The sequence below is a fragment of the Ambystoma mexicanum genome, chromosome 9, assembly GCF_040938575.1.
Source record: "Ambystoma mexicanum isolate Mex_15411 chromosome 9, UKY_AmexF1_1, whole genome shotgun sequence".
NCBI lineage: Eukaryota > Metazoa > Chordata > Amphibia > Caudata > Ambystomatidae > Ambystoma > Ambystoma mexicanum.
This window is the reverse complement of record NC_090931.1, coordinates 124,956,004-124,983,305: the sequence shown is the minus strand read 5'-3', so window position 1 is coordinate 124,983,305 and position 27,302 is coordinate 124,956,004. Positions and strand designations below refer to the sequence as shown.

General features: G+C 50.1%; 1 pseudogene; it reads right to left on the bottom strand.

Moving 5' to 3' along the window:
* Nucleotides 1-27,302, bottom strand: part of LOC138487276 (carotenoid-cleaving dioxygenase, mitochondrial-like) — an 88,368-nt pseudogene that overhangs the window by 39,128 nt on the left and 21,938 nt on the right.

Here is a 27,302-nt window from a genome sequence, read left to right as displayed (position 1 = left end):
ATCACATGAAACACAGGAAGTGCACCACACATGTACACACACCACCACACTTGCATGCATGTGTACACCTCTGCCAAGTGTCGCACTGTTCAGACGGGCATCCATGTCACATCTGCCAATCAGGCTTCCACATACCGCTGTCACATGCATCCATGTTGCATCACTGTTGCACCCTTGTCAAATACACACACATGCACATGTACACAGTGCTGAAACATGCAGCCGAAAACAACATACATGCGTGACATCACGGACATGTCTACTTACATACACATTCATCCAAACATGTGTGCCCACACAACTGCATTTGGCATGCAAGCCTACACACACAAGCACCATCCATGTCTCACACATTACAGCCCTCGCATGTGTCAGCCCCACGGCCCTGTACACCCCCACCAATACTCGACCCCATACAAACAGTTGTGCAACCTGCACACTACCGAATAATCACCACACGCACTGCTCACAATCAGGATGCATGTACACTCACCGCTCGACTCCAGACGGGTCTGCTTCTCTAGGACCTGGACGTGGAGCGCTGGGGATATGCGTTCCAGGACCCTCATCTGTTCTTCCGACAAGTGGCCCCGGCGCCCCTTGGCATCCGCTGCCTTCAAGAGGCGCCGGGCCTTGTTCAGGGTCCTGGACCTGAAGTCCTCCCAGCCCTTCCTGACATGTTGTAAGTCGCGGACTGCCACCCCCTCCGCGTTGATGGCAGTCACGATGTCAGTCCAGATCCGAGTCCGTCCTTCCTTGTCGGCGCGGGAACTTCCGAAGAGGGCATCATACTGCCCCAGGACTTGCTCCACCAGGACACCAACTTCGGTGGCACTGAAGCTGGTGCCCCTCTGCCTCTCTGGCCGGGGGTTGTCAGTGGTCACAGATGGTGTTTGCCCCGACATGACAACCCCAGAGGCAGGAGTGGGTGGGCAACTGGGTCCTGGGGCTGTGGAGCGATGGAATCCCAGTCGGGAGTCTTCGGTTCCAGAAGGGGTGGTTACAGCAACAGCACCCCTGGCTGATGTGCAGGCAGCAAATGGCAGTGCATGTGGGCAGCAGGCAGTCAGGCAGCAGCAGATGGCAGGTGGGAGCGTGCTTGGGGCTCTGGGGGGCAGTAGTTCGGCCTTCTGGGCAGGAGCGTGGTCTTCCGTGTGCATACGCGTGGCCAGCTTGATACGGAGTGATTTGGCACGTGAAAAGTCTGCACATCAGCGTGTAATTCGAGGAAAGGCCCTTAGCGCGTAACCGCGTCTGCACGCATATGCATTTTCATTGGACAGAAGGCCCCTCAAGCGCAAGCGCCCCTGTGACGTGACGCGTACAGACGCGCATGGGCCCTTTCCATGTATTACACGCGGACGTGCAGTTTCCACACGCGCTTACGCGCATGGGCCCTTTCCTCGTATTACACGCGGACGTGCAGTTTCCACACGCGCTTACGCGCATGGGCCCTTTCCACGTATTACACGCGGACGTGCAGTTTCCACACGCGCTTACGCGCATGGGCCCTTTCCTCGTATTACACGCGGACGTGCAGTTTTTCACGCGCGCTGAAATGCGCATGCGCGTCTGTACGCGTCACGTCACAGGGGCGCTTGCGCTTGAGGGGCCTTCTGTCCAATGAAAATGCATATGCGTGCAGACGCGCTTATGCGCTAAGGGCCTTTCCTCGAATTACACGCTGACGTGCAGACTTTTCACGTGCCAAATCACTCCGTATCAAGCTGGCCACGCGTATGCACACGGAAGACCACGCTCCTGCCCAGAAGGCCGAACTACTGCCCCCCAGAGCCCCGAGCAGGCTCCCACCTGCCATCTGCTGCTGCCTGACTGCCTGCTGCCCACGTGCACTGCCATTTGCGGCCTGCACATCAGCCAGGGGTGCTGTTGCTGTGACCACCCCTGCTGGAACTGAAGACTCCCGACTGGGATTCCATCGCTCCACAGCCCAGCCCCAGGACCCAGTTGCCCACCCACTCCTGCCTCTGGGGTTGTCATGTCGGGGCAAACACCATCTGTGACCACTGACAACCCCCGGCCAGAGAGGCAGAGGGGCACCAGCTTCAGTGCCACCAAAGTTGGTGTCCTGGTGGAGCAAGTCCTGGGGCAGTATGATGCCCTCTTCGGAAGTTCCCGCGCCGACAAGGAAGGACGGACTCGGATCTGGACTGACATCGTGACTGCCATCAACGCGGAGGGGGTGGCAGTCCGTGACTTACAACATGTCAGGAAGCGCTGGGAGGACTTCAGGTCCAGGACCCTGAACAAGGTCCGGCGCCTCTTGAAGGCAGCGGATGCCAAGGGGCGCCGGGGCCACTTGTCGGAAGAACAGATGAGGGTCCTGGAACGCATATCCCCAGCGCTCCACTGCCAGGTCCTAGAGAAGCAGACCCGTCTGGAGTCGAGCGGTGAGTGTTAGGGTTGTAACGGTATACCGGTACAAAAACCGTTGTCAATTTCATTTTGGGTAAATAACCGTTACCTTGTTTGTAACGGTAAACCGATTGAACTGTTGTTTTTGTTTTGCAAGTCTGCACTTCAATGAATGCATTGCAAATTGCATATAGGGCTGGGCTGGCTGTGTTGTTCACAGTGAACCTGGAGGAGGTGGAGTTTGCCCAGGCCCAGGCTTGGCTCGGCTGATGCATTGCAAATTGCATATAGGGCTGGGGCTGGCTGTGTTGTTCACAGTGAACCTGGAGGAGGTGGAGTTTGCCCAGGCCCAGGCTCGGCTGGGCTGGCTTCATCAAGCCTGGGAGTGGAGGAGGTGAAGTTTGCCCATGCTGGGCTGGCAACAGTGAGCCTGGAGGAGGTGGAGTTTGCCCGGGCCCAGGCTGGGCTGGGCTGGCTTCAGCAAGCCTGGGAGTGGAGGAGGTGGAGTTTGCCCAGGCTGGGCTGGCAACAGTGAGCCTGGAGGAGGTGGAGTTTGCCCGGGCCCGGGCCAAGGCTGGGCTGGGCTGGCTCCAGTGAGCCTGGAGGAGGTGGAGTTTTCCTGGGCTGGAACATTCCGGAATCAATGCACGTGTCACTGTCAGAGACAGTTGAGGCTCCGTTTGTGCTCCATATAAACCCTGCTGTCACACTTCCGAAAGCTACGTGCTGTGCCGGATTTCAAAGGTTCCAAGAAGGTAAGCAGCCCCCACACCAGGTCCTCTATCCTCTTTTTCTTCCCTCCCGTCTCATGGCCTTCTTTCCTGCTTCTCCCCCTTTGTTGAAATCTAGGCCCAAGTGATGAATGTGCCCTTAACACGTGTTAGTGCAAATTAAATGTGTTTTTATTCTCTGTGTTATTGTGAGCCTGAATGAATGTGCATGGTGCGCGATAATCTACCTGTTGGCAGATGAGGGTGAAATGCTACTGAGCGCATGATATGGTATGGCATTTATAACGCGCCTATAAACAAAAGTGTTTGTAACCTATTACGGAATCACTCGTTTACAAATACCCACTTAGCATTCACATTCACAATATATCCTTTATTGAAATCGAAACTGCATCCCACTCACTCCCTGTGCTTTTAAAAGCTCTCCAGTCGTTTACAAATACCAACTTAGCATTCACATTCACAATATATCCTTTATTGAAATCGAAACTGAATCCCACTCGCTGTGCTTTTAAAGCTCTCCAGATCCCGATAGCACGCGCCTCGCTCACTTCTGCCACTTCCACTCTCACAGCCAGGCGTTCGGAGGCTGAGAGTCTCCAAACTCTCCAACTCAGATCTCACACCCTCTGCAACCCACCCCCCATGGGGAAGAACTCAACGCATACATGCCATTCATGGACACGTGCGCAGGGCATTTGTGTAGGTAAAAACGCACACGTTTGAATGTGTAGGTGTGGGTAAATATGGAACATGCATCGTGCTAAGGTTGTTCTGAAATGCATTTGTATACGTGCGTCACGCCCAATGCATTACAATACCTAAGTACACAGTAGGTGAGCACTGCCTGCCATACGTATTATTCATAATTATGTAGTGCCTTTACAGGTTGCACACTATAAAACCTCAAACCAATCAATCATGTGCATGCAGTTAACTTTCCACAAAGATCCAACAGGTGAAACTGGAACCACGGGACAAACCGTCTTACTTGCCCTGGCTGCCCTCCCCAGCTCTTTCCAGCGTTCTCTCTCTGTATTTTCTTTTGTTACACAATGCTCCATTGAGTGCTGGTTTGGATCGTACTATATACGTTCCATACAGACACACATAGCTAGAAGTTTTTTCTTCTGGTGCACATGAGCATTCTGCATCCAGAATCACTGCGGAGTGTGGGAATCGGAAAGCCAGCATTGCAGACAACCGACTGCAGTGCCCACTTACTTCACCCAACTACTGCATCACACTTGTTTCATACAAATGTGCTGAAATAGATCATGTTCCATTCTTGTACAGTTTATAAATAAAGGCCAATATGTCGAGAATGTAGTATGATATGAGCCTAAAAGCTAAGAGTGCTTGATTATTTCACTCCTAATAAGGGACAACTTAATTTCCTACCCAATGAAGTGTACTACTTACAAGATGGAGAGGAGACATGAAGAGACTGTGTGAGAGTCAAATGCTTGTAGCTATTTTTTGACACGGGCATTGCGTTTTTTATGCATAAAATTTGAAGCTCTATATTTTTAAACAATTGAACCCGTTTGTGTGCATCAAGCAGGGAAATGTGCGCTGTCATGATAAGTTGTCAGGACCAGCTCTGAACAAAGCGGAGCCATTGCAAGAGCAACAAGTTGGCCCCTGGCGCCCGCACCTTGCCCTTCATGCCACATTATGCCCACGCCACTACCAGGAGTTCTAGGGGCCTACTATCTGATAGTGGAGACTTCTCTCTGCTTCAAATTATGTGTTTGGGTCACTAAATGCAGTTTAAACGCATTATACGGGAAAGGAGCGTCATCACGTCATGTGTTTACTGTGGCTCCATGCAATACGGTGTAAACACGAGTGCTTCAATTGTGGCCCCTGCACACATACAAAGGTTGTACACTTTAACATTGCAAGTTACATTTGCTCTTAGGGTGAGAATTCACTGCAAATATATTGCTCTTTTCTGACTGTGATCCTAGCAGTTGGATGAAGTACCAAAAGAACAATGACCAGCTGATTTGAACTAACGCATTTGAAATGTATTTCATTGTACCTCAAGCAGATCAAAATGGGGGTTAATTAATGCACCTTCCGCCTGCTGGCGCAAGCAGCCTTCCAATTAAGTGTTTTCCGAAAAGATGAAACTATGAATGGATCAATCCGGAGTCAGATTAATATCTAATTTATAATCCCTCTAATCACAAAACGCCCATAATTAGCTTTCTGCTAATCGCACTGCCCGGCGGAAACATGTAGGTCTCTCTTATCTAATTAAACAATTATCTTTTCTTATCAGTTGCCATCGCTTCTGGACGAAATATAGTATATATTACAGTATATATGTATGCCAGTCGACGTTGAATGTTGAAATGATTCGCACACAGCAGACTTTCCTTTATTTTCTTAGTCATGGATGGGGGACACTATGTGAAAGATTGTTCGAGTAGGTTTGTGGTAGTGAGCCCGCTTCTACTGCACATCCTTGATTTAGCCCCTCGGAGCGTCCATTCGTTAATTAAAGGAGGCAACCCTCACACTACCACACACACACAGATTATTATGGACTGAATACGAAGGAACTGTTTTCCTTAGAAAATGTACATATTCTGCATTTTAAAAATGTAAATTGCACAAAAACGGAGAAGCTGCCAGTTGTAAATGGGAGCGCGCTATTCAACAGGTGGCCTTGCGCTTTCCGATGAAATGCCCTCGCCCGCATATAATCCAGCGATACACGAATGAGTGCACGACAGTTCTGTGCAGGGGGGTTGGTGCACAGCAAAACATGAACCAAACCTGCATGTTTGCACCAGGCGAGTCTTCTGGATACAAGGACAGAATATATACTTACCTCCTCGTATGTAACCCCCTGATCTTACTAATTGATATTTGCATACACCCTACAATTCATCTAGGAGATATTCTTGATTGCTATATCATGCACCCTGGTGTGAATAGTTGCAACTATATCATTTGAACGGACATACATACACTTGCATATGAACCGCGTTATGCATACACCCATGCATCATTAATTGGTTGGTATATATTATGCAGGTGTATATTACTAAATGGTGCAAGTATGCACTTTACCTCTGTTAGATGATTAAAATATAAACTCCAATATCATGAACTGATTTACAGCTACAGTAATGTATGAATACACCAGTACTATTCAATAAAAGAATGAAATCTGATATGCGTGTGTGACTGTATAGTGATGGGCCCAGCCAGTATTTTAAAAAAGGGTCCTCCACATGTCAAGATTGCAGTGAGGGAAGGGAACATGTTTGGGAGGGGAAGGTTTTAAGGACCAGGACACACTCATTGGGCAAGGTCTAAAATGTATTCTGCCTATTTGTTCTTTTCTAGCCTTGGTGAAAGAATTTAATTTTCCTCTTGTAGTACATCAGAGGGGAGAGTGCATTGGCTGAGAGCCTGTAGGAAAGCAGAGCGCCTTCCGCATCTCATGTTACAATTGAGGTAAGATGTGTGGGGCAGAGAGGAAGAGATGAGCTGACTACTGCTAGCGGGAGAAGGGCCTTGTGTGGGCCTATTGATTGTGTTGCCACTATATGCCGGACAAGTAGGCTACTTTTTGTTGTCGTTGCAAACGCGGTTCTAGCACTTGCAGACTCACTCCTATTCCAACCTCCAACTCATTCCCAGTACCTTCCATCAGGGGTGTACTGGCCTATAGAGAACTCTGGAGATTTTCCAGTAGGCCTCTGCACTCTGGGCCTCTTTTGTGTGATAACCTATTTTATTTCCACATTTTCTCATGGGAAAAGGGTTGGGCTTGTTGAAAATGTGTAATATGGGGCCACTTTGAAAATTATTTCCAGGGCCCCTTTTGGTCCAGTCCACCCCTGCCTTCAATTTGCCCCCCTCGTTCCCCAACCACACTCTGTGATTGGGCCTGTTGCCCTGTGTTAACATCTGCGAGGGTCCAAGACCCTTGCAGGCTTACCAACTGGTATGATTTAACATTGTGGCTAGAAGGTAAGTTTGGTGCAGCACTACTATGCCACTACCCATCCAAATGAGTCTGTCCTACAAAAGATCTTTGTGAGCGAGTTACCTCACGGGTCATATGTTAATAATTAAAAACCTAACCTCGTATGATCGTATACATGCACCAAATAGTGGAGGTTTGTTGCAAAGAATCTGCATATCTGTTTGTTATTACACAACTTATTTTATTACATCTCTTCAAATCACTGAAAGTATAGTGGGCTTAAATAGATTTTTCAGGTCGACATTATTTTGCATTCTGGGAGTCGATTTATAGCTGTGTTTGCAGACTTTGCTTGATCCCTGCGGCTGTCAGTTTCCTCCTGTATTATCACCTCAGTCATTGGCTTAACAATCATCTGTTCCACCCACTTCTTAGCTATGGCATTTCGCAGGCCATGGGTAATTGGGCATGTAGTGTTTCACATCCATGCTGGGTGGCCATCTCTTTTTACTCTTGATTCAAGACACAAGATGGATATCCAGCAGGGATCTGAAACACTAAATGCACATTTGCCTATCCCAATTCCCGATCCTTCTTTGTCACTAGACTCACTACGGCATTCAGAGGCACGCACCTGTTGGAGTAGAGTAGACATTATAATGGAACAAAAAAAGATCTCCACTTTTATTTTTTACATTATAATGGAGACAAAAGAAATACAGCTGGTGGGTGGGGCTTGTTATATTATAGCCAGTAGCCACAGATTATTTAAGAGCCTTCAATCGGCGGCCCGGGCCCACCCACCTGTATGTATTTCTTTGTCTCACCCTTATGTATTCCATTTCCTGTCTGTGACGTGTAAAGTAAAATGTCACATCATCAGACATCACATGAGGTGTGTGTCAGTCTAAAAGCACTTGTACGGTTCTACTTAAAAGGAGAGGGGATTGACCTCACAGTTAGACTAATAACTTGAATCTATCAGAGTTAGTGACTTGTTGATGTTGAATAGTACTGTAACTGTACGATCACTGCCACAGACTGAATCAAAAGTCAATAAGGCTATTTTATTTCCAATTTCAGGGTCAAATAGTGAGGCAGATTTATACAAGTGCAGCTAGAGCAACTGTTAGGCGAAGTAGTGAAAACAACCAAATCCAACAATGATGGAAGAGGTAGATGAACACCATGACACTACCGACACCGCCGGCCCATCATGTGAGGAAATGCTGCTGTACCCTCCCATGAAACGTAGAACTTCAGCACTGTGGAACTACTTTGGCTACGCTAAAATCAGAGGAGAAATAAAAGAAGATGGCTTTCCCATTTGCCGTGCCTGTGCCAAAAAAATTTCAGCTAAGGGTGGAAACACATCTAATATGTTTACGCATCTTCGAGAGCATCATCCAGCCCTTTTTCTAGAAACCCAGCCGTCCATCAAAAGGAAACGACTTGCTCATCCTGCCACTTTCACTACTACAGCAGACTCCACAGAAGCATCATCCAGTACAAAGGTATTTTTAGTTTTAATCTTAACGTTCATCACCAAATAAAATCATCATGATTAGGAGCGTAACATGTGCATTGCGCACTAGTGCAGTGCACTGCATCACACAGGCCCAGCTTGAACTGGTGAGGTGGTGCTGCTGCCTTGGCGCTGGTGTGTGGGGCTGTCCACATGTAGATGAATTTAACTTACCTACCTTAGTTTACTTTTGAGTTCATTTTTTTGCATTTGCATTTGCAGTGGTGCCGCCAATCCCCAGAAAACCTCACTCAATATACAATGGAAAAAATGTTTGAGAAGCAAAAGAAATATGACCGTACCTCTAAATCTGCACAACAAATGAATGCTGCTGTTGCTTTCTTCATTGCAAAAGATCTGGTTCCCTATTACATAGTAGAAAGACCAGGTTTCAAGCATTTAGTAAACCAGCTGAACCCTAAATACGAACTTCCATCGCGAACATTTTTTTCTGGAAAAGAAATCCCAAAATTGTATTCAGCTTTGAGAAATGAAGTGCAGGAAGCTGTTGGCAGAGCCAGGTGGTTTGCAGCAACTACAGTTCTTTGGACAAGCAATGGTGACAAAGGGGAGCCATACATTAGCCTGACACTCCACCACATCTCATCAGAGTGGGTCATGCAGTCTCACTGCTTGGAGACACTGTATGTGCCCGAAGACCATACTGCAGAACACATAGATGAAATATTTGAAGGCATGTTACAACAATGGCAGGTAGACATTAATAGACTTACATGTATTGGCACAGATAACGCCTCAAACATGAAGAAAGCATTTCAACAGGTACTTAAAGTACCACACTTAAGCTGCTTTGGCCACAACTTAAATTTAGGCATTCAAAAGTGTTTAAAAATTCAGTGCGTTGACACAGCAGTGAAAAGTTGCAGACGGCTGGTTGAGTCATTCAGCCGCAGCTGGAAGAAAAGACGAGAGCTAACCTTAAAACAAACTGATCTCAACGTTCCTAAACATTCCCTGATTCACGATGTAGTCACAAGGTGGGGCTCAACATACGACATGATAGAGCGCTTCACTGAGCAGCAGCAAGCAGTGTGTGCAGTTCTTGCGGCAGATAGAAATCTCTGGCATTTGATGCCAAAACAAAATGACATGACGAAACTTGAGGACATCAGTCCACATGTTCACAGATTCCCTTGCTAGTGGCACACGTGTCACCGCATCAGCAATCAGACCAATATTAAATCATTTATTGAATAATGTTCTGGTTTGTGCTCCCACTGATCGTCCACTAGCGAGAGAAATGAAAGAAACTATTGCAGCAGATCTGAGCAGTAGATACGAGGCACCTGAAACACAATTGTCGCTTGACATCTGTTCATTCCTGGATCCAAGGTTCAAAGAACACTTCCTCAGTAATGTGTCTGATACAACAGAAGTAATAAAAGAAAATGCTTTACAAGAAAAACACAGCCTGGAAGTGAAGAACAACAGAGTGAGCAGCAGCTGCAAAGCCTTGGAGTTCCATCACCAACTCCAGTAGTAGCAAGCAAAAAAACAGTTGATGTTAATCCCAGAAAAGGCCTACATGATTTACTGTGGGAAATCACAGAAAGTGTGAAACAGTCCACTTCTATGGCAGCAGACTCTGAACCAGAAGCAGCAATCATTGCTCAAGTCGAACACTACAAAGCTCTGCCAATCCTTCCGGGAAATGAGGATCCGCTCATTTGGTGGAAACAACATCAAAAGGAATTACCCATTCTGTCACACCTAGCCCAAAAATACCTGTGCATCCCAGCAACTAGTGTTCCTTCTGAACGTGTATTCAGTAGCAGTGGCTACATATTATCTCCTTTTAGGAGCAGACTATCTACAGAGCATGTAAACATGCTGGTATTTCTGCATCATAATTTGTGATTTTATTTATTTTTCTAAAACGAAAGTGGTTTGTTTGCTGGTCACTCAGACTTGCGTTCTAATACCTAGAATCTTTTCAGACTTTGAGTAAGCAGATATATGATCTTTTTGACAGTTTTACCTTGGTAGAGTAGCTAAAACATAATTCAGCAAACCAAAAGTTTTGGCATTACCCCTGGGCACCCCTTCTCTGACCATCATTGTTCAGAAGGAACAAAACATATTGAATTTGCAAATTGGGCGTTCTTCCTTTTGTGATGGCAGGTAGACCTTGAAAAACAATAGTCTGGTCTGGGTGATTGCCCAGAGCTATGCCTGCAGTTGATTGATTTTTAAAACCTTCCAGCTATCCTACTTTGAGACCCTAGTGTCATACATGTCTTGGCATCCTTCTTCTTTAATTAAACTTCTAAAAAGGTTGTATTGGTTTACAAAGTTAAATTGGACCTCCTGCTCCGTTGAGTTAAAACTAAAATAAATGTTTGTAAGAAGAACTAAGACAACTTCTTGGTGATGTTTTCTTGTTTGTGTATGGTGTCTTGTTGAAAATGTGACTTTTCCTGTCAAAATAATATTTAAGACAATGCTTATACACACGTGCGCGCTATACTGCGATAACCGCGGTATACCGTCATTTCAGAAGAAGGTTATCATACCGTCAAAAAATCAATATCGTGACATCCCTAGTGAGTGTACATGCATCCTGATTGTGAGCAGTGCGTGTGGTGATTATTTGGTAGTGTGCAGGTTGCACATCTGTTTGTATGGGGTCGAGTATGGGTGGGGGTGTACAGGGCCGTGGGGCTGACACATGCGAGGGCTGTAATGTGTGAGACATGGATGGTGCTTGTGTGTGTAGGCTTGCATGCCAAATGCAGTTGTGTGGGCACACATGTTTGGATGAATGTGTATGTAAGTAGACATGTCCGTGATGTCACGCATGTATGTTGTTTTCGGCTGCATGTATCAGCACTGTGTACATGTGCATGTGTGTGTATTTGACAAGGGTGCAACAGTGATGCAACATGGATGCATGTGACAGCGGTATGTGGAAGCCTGATTGGCAGATGTGACATGGATGCCCGTCTGAACAGTGCGACACTTGGCAGAGGTGTACACATGCATGCAAGTGTGGTGGTGTGTGTACATGTGTGGTGCACTTCCTGTGTTGCATGTGATGTCTGGCTCACCTTTGGCTGCTCATGCTGTTGTATGTGTAGGGATGGTGGTGGCAGTTGCGATATGGCTGTGGTATGGCTCATGTGTGCGAGTTGTAATGACATTCGTGTTGGGGATTGTGATGACATGTCTGAGGTTTGCCAATGCCACTCATGTGCAACTGTCATGTGTGTATGTGTCCATTGTACAGTGCCCTGATGCCTGTGTTTTGTTTCTCCCTGTCTGCAGCGTCAACTGATGAAGAGGGCGGAGAAGGTGCTGTGGAGCACAGCGGCGGGGATCCCACCACCAGCCGGAGACGCAAGGCCCGGCTCCCCTCCCGTGTTGTCATCTCGTCGGGGAGTTAGGAGTCCAGTGCCGCGTCCCAGGCCGCAGCTGCCGGGGGGAGGTCCAAGAGGCGGAGGTTGGAGTTGGACTCCTCGGCAGCAGAAGGGGCAGCTGGGACCCCACAGGGCCCAACAGGGGAAGATGGCACGGAGTCATCCAGGTTGGTGGGGGGTTTGGTGGAGGAGGAGGCCGTGCAAGCACCAGAGACGGGGTCTGGAGGTGGGGATCCCACTGGTGCTAGTGGTGCAGTGCAGGACCAGGGACAGGAGGCAGCACAGGCCGCCGCGGAGGTGCCTGTGTGCAATCCTGTCCCCGATCCTGTCCCTGCATCATCTTGCACCAGCAGGGATGCCTACGTCCAGACCCGTTTTCAGGCAGGGGATGAGCTGATGTCAACTGGCCTTCCTCTGCCTGCGGACGTGGCTATCCAGGTCCGGGTTGAGCCTGTCCTGGCTGGTGTGGCGTTGCGTCAACGGGCCATGCGAGGTGACCTGCAGTCTTTTCATGGAGAGACTGCACGTCATCTCGAATGGCTCGTTGACCACGTCAGCCTGCTGGGACAGGTCACCCAGGCCGGATTCCTCCGTCTGATGGGGCTTGCTCCGACCCCCTCCTCAACTGGACCCCCTACGTGCCAGTCGTCCTCTGTGCCATCTTCCCACCCATCAGTCACCTGGGTGCCCTGTGGTGCTGCCTCTGACGGTGCGGCCAGGCTGGTGGAGGAGGCATCCCTGCCACAGTCGGAAGTCGGACGTCCAGCAGGGGTGGCCACATCTAGGACTGCACCCCAGCCGGCGGAGGATGTGCAGGAAGCAGGAGGCAGTGCACGGGCAGAGGCAGAGCAGCAGCAGCAACATGGTGGGAGCCATGAAGGCTCGGGGCCTTCGACATCGGAGGGGCAGGCATCGGCCGGAGGGCAGGAGGACCCAGGACAGAGAGTGTCTTCCGTGTGGCAGCGGTTGGGCCACGCCATAGGTGCGGAGCGGCGGGCGGAAGAGGCGCGGCTCACAATGGTCAGGGCGGAGAACTCCATGCGGAGGGCCCTGAGGCGGGCCGAGTGCCTCGAGGCAATCCGCAGGGGGTTGGAGGAGGACACGGCATCGTCCCTGCGGACCCTCGGGGCCATGGAACAGGACCGCCTCCGGGACATCGAACAGGAGTTCGATGATGCCCTGGCCCGGAACACCACGGAGTGAGCCGCTGGACTTGCCCGCCGCCTTTGTATATAGTTCTTTAGTTTTAGGTTTCCTTTGTTTGTTCTTATGATTTGGAGTCGACGGACACTGCTCCACTTTTTGTATATAGTTGCATTTTAGTTAGGGTTTTTTGTAGGTTTCCTTTGTTCAGTTGGGCTCATGGACCCTTGGATGTTTTGTACATAGTTCTTCATTGGATTGATTTTATTTTTCATTTGACTTTGGACAACATTTTTTTGGATTAGGATTTGGTGTTTTTATTTTTTTAAACGGACATGCAGCTTATCTTTTTTTCATTGCCATTGTAGTTTGTTTCATTTCTTTTGCATTCTTTTTTTTTTAATACAATTTTGTTTTCATACTTCACTGTGTGGTATCATCTCATTGGTTTCATGCATGTCATGTTGGGTGTTTTCCCATTCAATTGCAACCATTGTGTGTGACGGACATGGGTTCATTAGCTTTATGAACATTGGGGGTGTAACATGTAATTTCCATTTCCATGTGGGTGAATGGGTTACTTGGTAGGGCTTTTTGGCTGTGGAGGCTGACCATAACGCACATGATTGGGGATTGTGAGGACCTGGTGGAGGCTGCCCATGGTGGCTGGGGGGTGGGGGTGGTGGGAGACATGGGTGGGGGCCTGGTGGAGGGTGCCCCACACTGCTGGGGGGTGGGGGTGGTGGGAGACATGAGTGGGGGCCTGGTGGGGGCTGCCCATGGTGGCTGGGGGGTGGGTGGGAGACATGAGTGGGGGCCTGGTGGAGGCTGCCCATGGTGGCTGGGGGGTGGGGGTGGTGGGAGACATGGGTGGGGGCCTGGTGGAGGGTGCCCCACACTGCTGGGGGGTGGGGGTGGTGGGAGACATGAGTGGGGGCCTGGTGGGGGCTGCCCATGGTGGCTGGGGGGTGGGTGGGAGACATGAGTGGGGGCCTGGTGGGGGCTGCCCATGGTGGCTGGGGGGTGGGTGGGAGACATGGGTGGGGGCCTGGTGGAGGGTGCCCCACACTGCTGGGGGGTGGGGGTGGTGGGAGACATGAGTGGGGGCCTGGTGGAGGGTGCCCCTGGATGCTGGGGGGTGGGGGTGATAGGGGCCATGAGTGGGGGCCTGGTGGAGGGTGCCCCACACTGCTGGGGGGGTGGGGGTGGTGGGAGACATGAGTGGGGGCCTGGTGGGGGCTGCCCATGGTGGCTGGGGGGTGGGGGTGGTGGGAGACATGGGTGGGGGCCTGGTGGAGGGTGCCCCACACTGCTGGGGGGTGGGGGTGGTGGGAGACATGGTCGGGGGCCTGGTGGAGGGTGCCCCACACTGCTGGGGGGTGGGGGTGGTGGGAGACATGAGTTGGACATGAGTGGGGGCCTGGTGGAGGGTGCCCCACACTGCTGGGGGGGTGGGGGTGGTGGGAGACATGAGTTGGAAATGAGTGGGGGCCTGGTGGAGGGTGCCCCACACTGCTGGGGGGTGGGGGTGGTGGGAGACATGGTCGGGGGCCTGGTGGAGGGTGCCCCACACTGCTGGGGGGTGGGGGGGTGGGAGACATGAGTTGGACATGAGTGGGGGCCTGGTGGAGGGTGCCCCACACTGCTGGGGGTGGGGGTGGTGGGAGACATGAGTTGGACATGAGTGGGGGCCTGGTGGTGCTGCCCCTGCACTGCTGGGGGGTGGGGGTGCTGGGAGACATGGGTGGGGGCCTGGTGGAGGGTGCCCCTGCACTGCTGGGGGCGGGGGTGGTGGGAGACATGAGTTGGACATGAGTGGGGCCTGGTGGTGCTGCCCCTGCACTGCTGGGGGGTGGGGGTGCTGGGAGACATGGGTGGGGGCCTGGTGGAGGATGCCCCTGCACTGCTGGGGGGTGGGGGTGGTGGGAGACATGAGTGGGGGCCTGGTGGAGGGCGCCCCTGGATGCTGGGGGGTGGGGGTGATAGGGGCCATGAGTGGGGGCCTGGTGGAGGGTGCCCCTGCACTGCTGTGGGATGGAGGTGGTGGGAGACATGAGTGGGGGCCTGGTGGAGGGTGCCCCTGGATGCTGGGGGTGATAGGGGCCATGAGTGGGGGCCTGGTGGAGGGTGCCCCACACTGCTGGGGGGTGGGGGTGGTGGGAGACATGAGTGGGGGCCTGGTGGGGGCTGCCCATGGTGGCTGGGGGTGCTGGGAGACATGAGTGGGGGCCTGGTGGAGGGTGCCCCTGCACTGCTGGGGGTGGGGGTGCTGGGAGACAGGGGTGGGGGCCTGGTGGAGGCTGCCCCTGCACTGCTGGGTGGGTGGGGGTGGTGGGAGACATGAGTGGGGGCCTGGTGGAGGGTGCCCCTGGATGCTGGGGGGTGGAGGTGCAGGGGGACATGAGTGGGGGCCTGGTGGTGCTGCCCCTGCACTGCTGGGGGGTTCGGGTGATAGGGGCCATGAGTGGGGGCCTGGTGGAGGGTGCCCCACACTGCTGGGGGGTGGGGGTGGTGGGAGACATGAGTGGGGGCCTGGTGGAGGGTGCCCCACACTGCTGGGGGGTGGGGGTGGTGGGAGACATGAGTTGGACATGAGTGGGGGCCTGGTGGAGGGTGCCCCACACTGCTGGGGGGTTGGGGGTGGTGGGAGACATGAGTTGGACATGAGTGGGGGCCTGGCGGAGGGTGCCCCACACTGCTGGGAGGGTGGGGGTGGTGGGAGACATGAGTGGGGGCCTGGTGGGGGATGCCCATGGTGGCTGGGGTGTGGGGGGAGACATGGGTGGGGCCTGGTGGAGGGTGCCCCACACTGCTGGGGGGTGGGGGTGGTGGGAGACATGAGTGGGGGCCTGGTGGGGGATGCCCATGGTGGCTGGGGGGTGGGGGTGCTGGGAGACATGAGTGGGGGCCTGGTGGAGGGTGCCCCTGCACTGCTGGGGGGTGGGGGTGCTGGGAGACATGGGTGGGGGCCTGGTGGAGGCTGCCCCTGCACTGCTGGGGGGTGGGGGTGGTGGGAGACATGAGTGGGGGCCTGGTGGAGGGTGCCCATGGTGGCTGGGGGATGGGGGAGGTGGGAGACATGGGTGGGGGCCTGGTGGAGGGTGCCCCACACTGCTGGGGGGTGGGGGTGATGGGAGACATGAGTTGGACATGAGTGGGGGCCTGGTGGTGCTGCACCTGCACTGCTGGGGGGTGGGGGTGCTGGGAGACATGGGTGGGGGCCTGGTGGAGGGTGTCCCTGCACTGCTGGGGGGTGGGGGTGGGGGTGGTGGGAGACATGAGTGGGGGCCTGGTGGAGGGTGCCCCTGGATGCTGGGGGGTGGGGGTGATAGGGGCCATGAGTGGGGGCCTGGTGGAGGGTGCCCCACACTGCTGGGGGTGGTGGGAGACATGAGTGGGGGCCTGGTGGGGGCTGCCCATGGTGGCTGGGGGGTGGGAGACATGAGTGGGGGCCTGGTGGAGGGTGCCCATGGTGGCTGGGGGGTGGGGGTGGGTGGGAGACATGAGTGGGGGCCTGGTGGGGGCTGCCCATGGTGGCTGGGGGGTGGGGGTGGTGGGAGACATGGGTGGGGGCCTGGTGGAGGGTGCCCCACACTGCTGGGGGGTGGGGGTGGTGGGAGACATGAGTGGGGGCCTGGTGGAGGGTGCCCCTGGATGCTGGGGGGTGGGGGTGATAGGGGCCATGAGTGGGGGCCTGGTGGAGGGTGCCCCTGGATGCTGGGGGGTGGGAGTGCAGGGGGACATGAGTGGGGGCCTGGTGGTGCTGCCCCTGCACTGCTGGGGGGTTCGGGTGATAGGGGCCATGAGTGGGGGCCTGGTGGAGGGTCCCCCACACTGCTGGGGGGTGGGGGTGCTGGGTGACATTAGCAGGTGTGCAGGGTAGTCCCCTGTGGTGTCGGCTGCCTGCAGGGGACGTGGAGGGTGTACAGGGAATACCTGGGAGCACACAGTCAAATCGCGTGTAGAATTTCCCGCGTACCCCTGAAATACACGTACCCAGCCAAATCGCGTGTGGAAATTCCCGTGCACGTACCCGGCCAAATCGCGTGTGGGACTTCCCGCGCACCCCTGAGATCCACGTACCCAGCCAAGTCACGTGTGCAAATTCCCGCGCACGTACCCGGCCAAATCGCGTGTGGAACTTCCCGCGCACCCCAGAAATCCACGTACCCTTCCAAATCGCGTGTGAGATTTCCCGCGCAGCCCTGAGATCCACGTACCCAGCCAAATCGCATGTGGAAATTCCCGCGCACGTACCCTGCCAAATCGCGTGTGCAACTTCCCGCGCACCCCTGAAATCCACGTACCCTGCCAAATCGCGTGTGGGACTTCCCGCACACCCCTGAGATCCACGTACCCAGCCAAATCGCGTGTGGAAATTCCCGCGCACGTACCCGGCCAAATCGCGTGTGGAACTTCCCGCGCACCCCTGAAATCCACGTACCCTGCCAAATCGCGTGTGAGACTTCCCGCGCACCCCGGTATACACGCACACGTATTTATTGTCAGCGGGTGTCCGTGTTTGTGGGTACCCCTTTGCACGTCATTTGTCCTGGAGGGCCACAGTATAGGACATTCATCATGGCTGTATATAGGTGCTATTTGTTGGCGCACCTTTTGGCGCACATTTCTTCCAGGCGCAGAGACGCTACCGCCTGCTTTCTTGTGGCGGTCGTGTTTGTGCCTGTGCGCTGGTTTGAGCGTGCGCTTTTTTGCCCTATTCTATTCCATGAATACGTGTTGTAGGCGAGCGTGTGGGTGTTCCGCGCACTTGTACCCTGTACTTCCCCCGTGACGCCCACATTTTGGAAAGTTGTTCCCCATTCCGAGTGTTACGCCCCGTGTTCCGCCTACTTTTGTTGCGTGTGCCGCGCTATGTGCGATTTTCGCTGTGGCCTGTGCGATTTTCGCTGTTACCTGGCGCACGCAGTTAGATGGCCTGTGCGCCAACATGCGCCGTGCACTTTTTTATCGCACATCCGATGGTTTTCTTGCGCATGGCCTTCCATGAATCGATGTGCGCTGCTTTTCGTGCGATTTTCGCACTTGCACTGCGATTTTCGCTATTCCACTGCGATTCGCACGTTTTTGCCCACTTGCGCCGCGCTAATTATTCCATGAATCAGGCCCTCAATCTTTCCATACGCTGACTTCTCCATTACCATTTCATACGTCTAATAATTTGCTTGTGCCATCATCTGTTTATCTTATGAATATATTTTGCAGACAATGAGATCGAAACAGATTTTATAAGGGCCCTGGTACTGTCACTATATAAGTCCGGCAACACCGCACATTCTTTTTCCTTTGTGCAGATAGATCTCAGTTGTGGTACGTGTTGCTGTAGGATTCTTCCTCGATCCATGAAAGGGCTATCCGCTGTGGGGAATAACAACATGATCTTCCCATTTTCCCCAGGTTTGGCTCCTTCTACAATCGTCCCTGGTTACCCCGTAGTGTCTAGTTCGGGGTCCCCGTTGTCAACCAGTGGATGTTCTGCAGGTTGCAGTTTTCCCACCCGATCTAATGTTTCTTCCTGCACTTTCTTGCCTACGAATGGATACCCCAGTTGGGGCCCCAATAACAGGATATTTCACTTAGGGTTGTCTATTACTCATGATACACAGAGCGTTATCCTCCAGGATTGCTATTCCCAAAGTAACCCCGGGGGCCTTCGCATCTGCACGCAACCACTTATCCAGCGGACCCTTATGGCAGTGAATTTGACAAGGTTTCATTTGTGTTTTGGCGTCTGGGTTCTCCACATGCAGCACACCATATCCTTCCGCAATACTGATGCATTCTAAATCATCAGTGTTGGTTATTGCCAATGCCCCTCTGTTCTTTGTTAGCTTTCTCCTTAGTCCATAGGGTAACACTCTGTACCTCAGCTTTTTGTTTCTTTTGTCTCCTCTTATTATTTTGTTTTTGCCACATTCTTTTACGCTCCCCATAAATATTTGCCTCTTGGCTGTTACCCTTGCTAACGCCTTGTAAGTGTCCATTAATTTCAGTAATGGGTACCATGATCTCAAAGCAAGTAGGGTTAGAGCACAAGGTTACATTACAGATTGCTGAGATCTCACGGGGTAAGGAGAGGAGCAATTCTATGCAGAGTCTGCCGAGCATTCAATATTTCCTGCCCTGGTACTGTTTGATAGGATATTATCTACAACTCTGGCAAGAGTTTTACTTAACTCATGTTGTTCTTTCACCAGTGACAAGCAAATTCCCAAAATCGCATCAACAGTCGCAGCTATCACGTTGAGAATGAGTATCGTTTTCCGCCTCAGATTTGGTTTTGGTGGTACTCATTGATGTCTCTGATTCACGAGTAGCGTCATCCAAGTCTGTGGCTAATCGTTCTAGTTGAGGCGAGGCAGATAAATTAGTTCCTATGATATTATCATGTGTGTTCATGGGCCGATCAGGCTTGCTCGGATGAGGTAGAACAAGAGATTCACGTTGCAAATTCAGGCAAAGATTAAGCAACAAATTATTATGAACTGCCTGGGAAAGCGGGATATCAGTAGGGGCAGAGACTCACACAGTCTTCGTCACTGCATCTCCCCCGCCTGTAACGCTGGTTTTGGAGCAGAGAGGAAACCTGTGATCTTAGATTGCTCCGAATTAAGACCATCAGTTTCATCTTTTTTTCTCCGGTTATCATTCACAACTACCATAGAGCCATTGGACACTTGGCTCAGGTTATGTTTAAAAGGACCACGTGTCTTGCTCCGGATTTGCTAAGAATGCTGCTTGGCAGGCATTATTTTACAACTTAACTGTTGAGTAAAACAGTACGGCAGTCAGTCCAAAGTTTCCCTAAAAGGAACCCAGCAGTCACTGAAAATATTTGAACAGGTGAAAATATAATAAAGACAGAGGAGACACAGGCATTGTGTAAATGTGGGGCCGAGACTGCTACATCTGTACTTACAATGAATCACTGCACAGGCACCCCGAACCCCCAAAGGGAGACACGACTTGCACCTTCCAAAGTCTCCTTGAGTAATTCTGGAGGGAAATGCTGGCTTGATGCAGAAACAGTAAAAGACCCATAAAGGCCCACTAAGACAGGAGAGCGGGAACACGTAGACCTCTCGGCTCTCTTGTCGTCGATAGATACAGCAAAATGGCACCAGAAGCGCAAGGAAAGAACCTCACAACGTGCAACGTTCACGCACGTCCAGACACAGCCATCAAGACGCACCAGTGATAGACAGTCAGTCTACGCTGGCTGCTTCAAAAAGTATTCAACGCAGAATCCAATTGCTAGAACGTGTTTTCCTTGAGCAGAGAAAAAAACAAACTAGTGTTAGGCAGGATGTACCCAGTGGTCGAAGTGAGCGGGAGCGGTCGGGAGCGGTGCACCTCTACTTTTTTAAATTACCTTTTACAGCTCCTATACTTTTATTTTAAAAAGAAACCGTTCCGGAATGGTTTCGTTTTAAAATAAAAGTGTAGGAAGAAGTTGAAGCCTTCACTTTCAGTGCACTGCACTGGACGTTCCCTTAAACAGCAGGTGCAAGTGTTTGAGGGGGTGTATTGTGTGTGGGAGGGGTCGTGGCAATGGGATTTGTCGGGAGTGGGTGCAGGCCAGCAGGGAACATAGTTCCACTACTTCTTTTCGTACACTTTGACCACTGGATGTACCCCCAATTTAGACTGGATTCTCACCTTGGTAACGTGACGCAGCAACTAGACTTTTATGAGGGGAGAGTAGAAACCGTTGAAGATAGTCAACCATAAAATCACGCGATAAAGGATTGGCCACACAGTATACTTAGCAAAAAAATACTCTATACATTTACAGGTAAGTGCTAACATTTAGCACAGGATTTGTAGAAACAGTACATCGTCTTTTAAAGACCCCAAAAACATTTGTAACCAGTAGAAAAAGCACTGTGCAGATGAGCAATGAGGGTTATTGATTTTACATAGAAATTGACAAAGAAATGCTGTTAAGTAGTAAAAATCAACTGTTGTAGAAAATCACAAGCAACTATCTAAGCATGTATTCACCAGATTACACGTGAGTAATATTTCTAGTGTCCCTGTGGGCACTTTAAGAAGTTAGAGAAAGTCAATAGAACAAAGTCAGTATTTCAGCTCCTGGGGATAGGGAAACCTTCAGTTAGAATCACCAGTCATCAAGAAGATCAGCCGTCCAGGCAATTTTCAGACTGGCAAGGAAGTAGGAACCAGTCTGTCAGGAATCGGCGCAGATCACTGACTCCATGGGTCTTGGTGCCCTCGGGAGGCACTGCAGGGGTTAACCCCGTCTAAGTTCCTTTGCACAAGCCCAGCTATCACAAGATGATGCAGCCCAACTTTGCATGCAACAGCAACCTCCTGCAAAAGCCGTCTCCTTGCCCACCCCTTTGCCTCACTCACAAACTCATTCATTACCGGCGTATTGTCGGCCCGACGTGATCCCAGCAAAAGACTGTGTCCGCTTATGCTTCGTCTCAGGGACGTCATTTGGGGGTCGCAACTGCGACCTCTGTGGTGTCCCTTGCGACCTCTGTGGTGTCCCTTGCGACCTCTACTAAAAAAAAAAAAAAAAATTTTTTTTTTTTTTTTTTTTTTTTTTTTAAGTTATGCAAGCTCCTGGCTGTGGCTCTTTACTTCTGGGGTGGCTGGCTTTCTTGTTCAGGCCCCTTAAAAAAAAAGACTTGAGGCACTTGTTCTTATTTTTCTTCTAACACTTTCAGCACTGACCCTAAATAAGAAAGAATAGGTATACCAAATAATGTGTCTTTCTGGAATTCTATACAGTAATTGCTGGCCTCATTAAATGTTTATTTCAGGCACACTTCAGGGGGTGAGTCACTGATTTAGTCTGTTCTTAAACGCCTCACTAAGCCTAAGCCGTTCATCCTTCTGAGGTCGATAAATGAGTACCAACACAGGTTGGGTGATATTGGGTGTATATTTTTTCTATATAAAGCGCTTAATGATGTGTTATTATATAGCACTTACGCTTATCATTTGGTCATGGACGTCTGCTTGCATACACAGTCATTTGGTAATACGGGCCAATAAACACTGAACTTAATGATACATATGGCGATCGATTCTTGTATGAATGTACATCATATAGTGATATCATAACTATATTTTTCCTAGTTTACAATGCTATATGATGCCACTTCCTGTTTTTTCAACGGGTGAAATGTCGTGTACCATCGCTACCCGCTATATCACTTTGGGGCGGGGTCTAATGACATCACTTCCTGTGATGTCATCAGAGGGTCAAGGGTCGGGTGATGTCACTTCCGCTACCCCTGGCATTTTGGTGAAATGACGTCCCTGCTTCGTCTCCCTGCTGCTTTCTTCTCTCAAGTTTCTCTCAATGCAAGCCAGTTCCTGTCTTTCAGCCCAGTGCGTCTTTAACCATTGTGATGAATTGTCTAAGAGCCCACTTTGGTGATCTGCAGTCTGTAAAGGGCCTGCGCATGTTTGGTGTGGGAGAACGCTAGGCAAGTCCAGGGACTAATTATTCCTCGTCTTTCCTCAAGCCCAATAGCTTCCCTGTGCAGTTGATATTCTATCCCTTGCCTAATCATCCAGGGAAGCCAACCGCTCCCTTCCTACCCAGCCCATGAGGTCCTGTCAGATTGTCTTTCCAAACTACCTCCTTACCTCTTGGGGGAGCGTTTGGAAGCATAGAAGGTTGGTGCTGGCTCACATCAGTTCCTATGTAGTATGAGTGAGTCAAATCAGACCTATGAGAGTCAATCCTCAAGAGCACAGACCGCAGGATCGCCGCAACAGCAAGATTCCGCAATGGTGGCATTTCACAGTGATGCCTTTGTGCTGACAAAGGACTACAGACAGGATCCCTCAATAAACAGCTCAGGAGTCCAGGCCTGGATGTCTCACAGTAGAGACCGAGTGACAGTAACAGCCCACTCAGTTCCATCAAGGCAGCAGAGGCTGACATAAGGATGCAGGAGCATTGAACCAGGCACACAGGACTGCAGTGAAGGGGAATCCAGCTGTTCCACCAGATCAGAATGAGGAAGAGCATGAGACAGGGTTAGCCTGGGGAGGGAGGAGCACAGCATTGCTTTAAGGAGATTTGTAGAAAGTAATAAAGACCCTGAACAATGATCCAGAGGAGAGCAACACACACACATGCAGACACGGACGCATGTGCACAAGCGCATACAGGGAGCCTACAAAGGCAATAAGACCAAAGCAGCTGCTCATCAGCTGTTCCTTGGGCTAAATCTCACACAGAAGAGCGACAAAGAAAATGGCTGGGTCACAGGACTTAAAAACGTTCTTGCAGCCAAATGCTCCTGGTAGCCATTTGGGCTACCGAGGGCAGCATAACAAACCCAGCCTTTAGGGGGATCTGTGTAGAGTTCACTCAGTCAGCATCTGCAATGTGGGGGAGCATGAGCTGTCTGTGTGGCTGGCCAGCCATTGGTTTTCAGGGATGACTCTAGAAGGGAGATGCTGCAGACAGTAAGTGTTGCAGAAGGTACTTCTGTTATGCTAACAATGCATTGCTATTTTGTACCATCTTTACAGAGGCTTGGTCATGTCCGCATACATCAATAAGCGTAAACCACATTGCCCAATCACAGTGGCCAATGGTTTCATTCATATTTCATTATGCAAAGCAGTGACATGGACAAGACACTAAAGGCCTCATCACAAGTTGGATGATGCAGTAAAAATGCATCTGTAATAAAATAGCATTACCCCCGCATTACCGCACCGCCCAATCACGAGTTTGGGGAAGGTTGGCGCATTCAACTCCAGCTTTGAGCTGGAGGTAAATGTGCCGACTTTCTGCCCATTTTTGGTGCCATTACTGCCCCATTGAGTACTATGGACTAAGGGAATTAAACCGCCATGTGTAATACGTCAGTACTACCGGCAGACTAAGTGGCGGTAACAGTAATTGCATTGGGAAGTATTCCGGCAGATTTACCACCAAGGTACCGGACAACTTGTGATGAGGCCCTAGGTCAGTTTACCAAGCACCAAATAATGAAGGGTGCTTGCTTCTCCCACTCACTGAGGAAGAAATCCATCAGAGAACCACTACTGCTGTACGGATGGGGGAAATACTGATTTTGATATCTTCTAGCAGAGTAGTCCAATATTGGCATAACTTTTGAGCCCAAACTTGGCATTCGTGGACCTGAAGCCTTAAAACAGCCTTTACATGCTAAGCTTCCATTCTGCAGACCATAAGAATAGACATGAAGAAAAAGTACATGGAAGGTCTGGTCCTCGAGTTAGAGAATGTTTAACAAGCTCGTGATCATTTGACTCAGGGCGCACTTACTTTCATCGCTTTGATTGGCACGTCCATCTTTATCAGTGAATCGCCAACTAGATGCCCAAAGCCGCACCCGTAGAAGAAATCGTACTTCTTTGCATTATACTTGGAATAGTTAATATGCGGAAACTCCAAGCCACCCATTTTCACAAGTGAATCGTCGTGCAAGCTTTCGTAAGAGCACCACACCTGTAAGGGTTGGATGAAGAAGCAATATAATAAGTAATTTCTCCAAATATAATGTAGTCTCTACTGATAAGATACCTACTGGTCCACTCTTACCGTGCCATCGGCCATCTTCACAGCAGTCGCCGACGAGTAGGGCAAGGTTTTGTGGTACTTCTCAAAAGGGGTGTTTGTGTCAATGACCAGCGGCAAAACAAATCTGCGAGGATAATTTCTGCTGGACATGTCATAGAGCTACAAAACAATACACATCAAATAAAATACATATTCGAAAACCTGCTCATGCATTACACATACATATTATAATAATTCACGTGCTGGTCTTTTTTAGCATGCATAGTTGACATTTGCCTTTGTGAAAAATATTGTGACCATTAATGCAGTTCTCTATTAAAAACATGTATTAAAAGGATGCTTTGAGAAGACAAAAGGGATGGGAGAAGTAAGAAGGAGATGAAATGAACAAGAGAGTGTAGGAACTAGTAAACATGGCTGAAAAGGAAAATGGCAGTGGAGAGAATAGGACTTTTGCAGTATTGCTCAAGGTTCTGTCCAGGATTGGGTCTGAGGAAGACAATCTTTTAAGCCACGCCCTTTGAATTAATGTAAGTGATCTTTAGGATTTGCTTTGTTATAGGGCATCATGGAGAATGAGTTGAGAAAGCACTATAAGGGAGGTTCAGTGGCAATGATTGAGATGATGAAAAAAGGGTGTCAAGAAAACGCAGAACATTAATATCAATGAGTTATAAGTGTTCGGGTATTTCTTTTAGAATACTGCAGTGTGTTCTTTGTGCGTCTTCTCTTTCACTTTTGCTTCAATTAATATTTAAGATATTCTCTGGGCAAGGACCGCACTTGCATTCACAGATCTGTTTCACAATAATCTGTGGACTTGTGGTTTCTGTGATGTAGCCCCAAAGGTAAGGCAAAAAAGTGGAGTTGGAGGGGCCCTGGGAGCATGAATGCCGCACACGAAGTGATCCCGACCGCAGAGGAGGTAAGAAGACCTTGTTCCCATCCCCAAAAAGCCACTGATCCAAACATAGACAACTGAGAACGTGCCATACTTGGAACCAGTAGGATAGAACATCCGGGGTACGCAAGCAAAGATTGCGGTCACAGCAGTATTCAATGGTATGCCAAGAGATCAGCGCATGGTGCGGCGTCCGCGCAAAAGACACACTCTCATGCCCGACCTGTTGCTCGGCAGACAGATAATCTCCTGAAAGCACAAACAAACTTGGAAAGCTGAACATGGGAAACGAGTGAAGGTAGGAGGGTACATAGTATAGTTTTAGCCAGTACTTGTGGCAATACAGTGTGTACTTTTCCATTCTCCATTTTGCTCTGCGGTCCGAAGCTACAGTCAGGCCAAGCACAACCCCCACACTGATCGTTTGTTCACGAGCAAAGGCCAGCTCCCATACATTACCAGAATGTGTTCAGCCGCCTCTTCAGAACAGCTGTTTGGGGAGAGGAATGGGGGTTTGGGAATCTGCCCTGGGGGCCTGTAGATAGACCTGCAGAGGAAGTCCTCCATTCTGTCTCTGAGCAGCTATGGATACACACATGGGAAAGTAGTGTAAAATTGGTACCAATGGCCGAGCAGCAGAGGGTGCACTGGGCTAGTCACCACCCTCTTCTTTGTACAATGATTTGTTTCTAGGAGAAGGCACCACTGCCGAGGAGAGCCTCTGTGTGCTGTGCCCGGCTCCTTGGGACAAACAACCTCTGAAACAAATGATTATCTTCAGCAACCTCAGACAAGGGTTTCAGCCTTGTTGGGCCTCCTCAATGAGGTGAAGCCGAGCCTCTCCAAGGCAAAGGGAGCAAGGGGTTCACATCTGGATTACACAAGGTTGCTTATGGCGAAACCCCAAGTTTTCCAAATTAAGCATGGATGTGGGAACCCCTCTACTGAGAATGAACATGGGTCGAATACCCCGTTCTATGGAATTCCTTCCACTCAGGAGGGTTCACAACCATGTGTTAGCTCGCTGGGCTAGGCCGAAACACGTGTCTGTGACTGCTGTTGGTACTCTTGTTCAGTGGAGGAGTGTCTAACTGGGTGGGACCAGACTGATATGCAAATGGGTATTTCTCCTCTGTGAAAGGTACAGTGAGCTAAAATGTGGTTGTAGACCCTCCCGAGTCGGCACCTTACATAGAAAAGGTTATTTGGCCGTCTTCGTTCTCAGTAGATGGGCTCCCGGAACTTTTTCTAAAATATTTTGGTTTTCTTTAACATTCCTCTCACTTCTTTTATATTTTTCCTAAACCCACCTGATAATTGATGAGAAAATATTCACATTTTGGTTTAACTCACTCCCAATATATTATAATCAATTACAGTAGATTTCCTTTGTTTGAAACTTACATGTGTCTTCCTTAGGTCTTCCGTTGATCCCTTGAACAGTGACATTTCCACTATTTCAAAAGCGGAAGATTGCTTTACCTCAGTGGTCTATTATGTACTATGTTCAAAGAAAAAAACTTTACTTGAGGGAATCTTCAGTCTATTTCACTAGCTAAAGCGCTGAACTCTACTGTACAACCCTCAACACCTTACAAAAACGACATGCATTAACATTACAATGAAAACTGCAAACATTGTAAAACAATGCAGTCCAAACAGTTAAATAAATTGTGCTCTCATATCACACATTCATACTGGAGTCCAGCTTCTAAGCACAGGACCGTGTAT